At 42.3% G+C, this 2,139-nt stretch overlaps 3 long non-coding RNA genes across 3 annotated transcripts in view; 1 reads left to right on the top strand and 2 right to left on the bottom strand.

The window, feature by feature from the left end:
• LOC104911586 overlaps positions 1-2,139 on the bottom strand; it is a 25,226-nt gene that overhangs the window by 3,294 nt on the left and 19,793 nt on the right. The gene's annotated exons all lie outside the window — the stretch shown is intronic.
• The window catches only part of LOC109368340, a 23,093-nt gene that overhangs the window by 8,828 nt on the left and 12,126 nt on the right, over positions 1-2,139 (top strand). The window lies entirely within an intron of this gene.
• The window catches only part of LOC109368342, an 18,623-nt gene continuing 17,312 nt past the window's right edge, over positions 829-2,139 (bottom strand). Inside the window, exon 2 of the long non-coding RNA XR_002116291.2 lies at positions 829-1,843. This is a non-coding gene — a long non-coding RNA (uncharacterized LOC109368342). The remainder of the gene's footprint in view (positions 1,844-2,139) is intronic.

Genomic DNA, 2,139 nt, shown 5'->3' with positions numbered 1-2,139 from the left:
ACTCCAGCTGCTCACTGTAACATTTTAAAGCCAAAATCCCAGCTACCACAGCCGAGCCACTCCACTTCTCCACAAAATGCAGCTGCCATCAAAGTTCCTTTTGAAAGCTACAGAATTCAGTAGATACCAAGAAAAGCCAAACTTCCCTCCTCTTTCAGAGGAACAGTAAAATTCTATTTCTTCCACTGAAGTCTGACAAATCAGACTAGAAAGAACTTACACGCACACAAAACAGCTCACAACCAAAATATCACAACAAATAACTGAACTGCTAGGAAAATGTGGGTGCTCCTAAAATGTTTGTGGCTTCCACGCATCAGCAAACAGAACAGAGCAGACTGATGGAGAATTTTCTTTTCACACAAGAGAAATGGACGAGCAAGACACAAATAAGAGGTAGCAGTCTGAGTGACAGCTGGGCACAGACAAGTTCCCTTGTTGCTGCTGGTGGCCACAGCCCATGTCCAGGAGGAGCAGCCAGGAGATGTGCTGAGCTGGGAATCAGACCTGCTGCAATCTTGAGGCTGAAAGCAAGAGTTTGGATGGTGCACCAGTTGCGCTGTGTTTCTCTGGGAAAAGAGGTATTAAATTAAAATTAGATTCCCTAATAGAACGCATGAACCACCTGAAATTCATCGTAACAAAACTTCAAAAGCATCACAGATGAAATGTCTTTGGATCAAAGGTCTATTTCTAATGACACAGCACTGGAAAACAGAAGTTACAGATGACTTTTTGATACAGGATACATTACATATCTTAATTTAAAAGGATTTGTGAAGGTACGCTGCATAAATACCTATTGTGAAAATATATTATGCTTATTTCTCAGAGATTAATTTTGTTGTGTTTTTTTTTTTTTAATTCAGCCAATTAAATAAAAAAGTACAGATGAGCATCATAACAGTTCCCCTTCCAGACGATCTCACTGTAACTACTGCAGCTGGAAGAGGAAACTGAGCCATGCCTTCTCAAAGGTTTAGCAGCTTTGAAAACGATGTTATTCATCATCTCAGAACGAAAATGTCACATTGCTAACATGGACACTGTTCAGTGCTTTGGCAATGGCAGCCAGTTTTGCTTTGGGACAAAATGTTTCCTGTAACGCCAGACAGTGAGAGAGCAATGCATGCCCTGATGGCACCACACAGTCAAAGAACTGCAGTGAAATTGTTAAAATGCATACATACCCACATGCACTTAGAGATACACATTCAACTTCCTGTGCATAGATATCATGCGTGTCCAAAAGTAACTCTGAAAAACGTTGCAGCAGTTAATTACATTTTTTAAACGCGTGAAAATTAGGATAGTTTGCCCTCTTTACTACAGGATTATTCATTAAATTTTATGCAGTGCAACTCAATCCAATACACTCAGTGCAGAGAAGTTCAGGTTTTGGTACCCAGGAGCCTAATTTGGGATTTCATGGGAAAGGACCAAACACAGGATCACCACAGCTCTGACAAAGCAAAACAAACCTGGTGCCACGTACATGTGAACAAATAAGGACATTTCTGGTTTTATTTCTTTTTTTTTTTCACGCACTGCTTCAGAAATTGCTAGCTGAACTGTTTGCACTCATGCTCACCTTGATATGCTTCAACAAGCTTTGTCCGGCACCAATCCGCAAACCATTAGCAGCCTGAACTACAAAAAGTGGACTCCCGTGTTACAAAGAGGTTAAAAACCTACTGACTGAGCTTCATGCCACATTCTGTGCCTGTGAGAAGAGCTGTTCCAGATGGCGTGTGAAGTTCTCCGGGAAAAGTCCTTTAGAACTCTTTGCATCTCTGCACTGAAGCCACTCAGATTCCTTAATGCCTGCCAACCAGCCAGCCTCCTGAAAGAAAAAAGACAGAGCATCTTCAGTCTCAGGCCTCTCCCATTCCTTCCTACACACCCCAGGCCCGGAGAAGTGTTGGATCACATGGCTAAAGAGTGGTGATTTGGTTAAATAGCGCACTCTGATTTGGCACAGATTGTTTTCTCTGTTCTGCCAGACCGTGGTCTTGTGAGACTGACTGTGAGCACATTATGTGGGCCTTTTAATCCACCCAACCTCCAACTGAACTGGAATTGGACAATCAGCCTCTGCAGTCACCCAGTGTTACAGCAAATCTGCATTTCTGCAAATGC

This window comes from Meleagris gallopavo, chromosome 6 (genome assembly GCF_000146605.3).
Source record: "Meleagris gallopavo isolate NT-WF06-2002-E0010 breed Aviagen turkey brand Nicholas breeding stock chromosome 6, Turkey_5.1, whole genome shotgun sequence".
Classification (NCBI taxonomy): Eukaryota; Metazoa; Chordata; class Aves; order Galliformes; family Phasianidae; genus Meleagris; species Meleagris gallopavo.
Note: the sequence above shows the minus strand (reverse complement) of the source record. Positions and strands in the feature narration are given on the sequence as shown.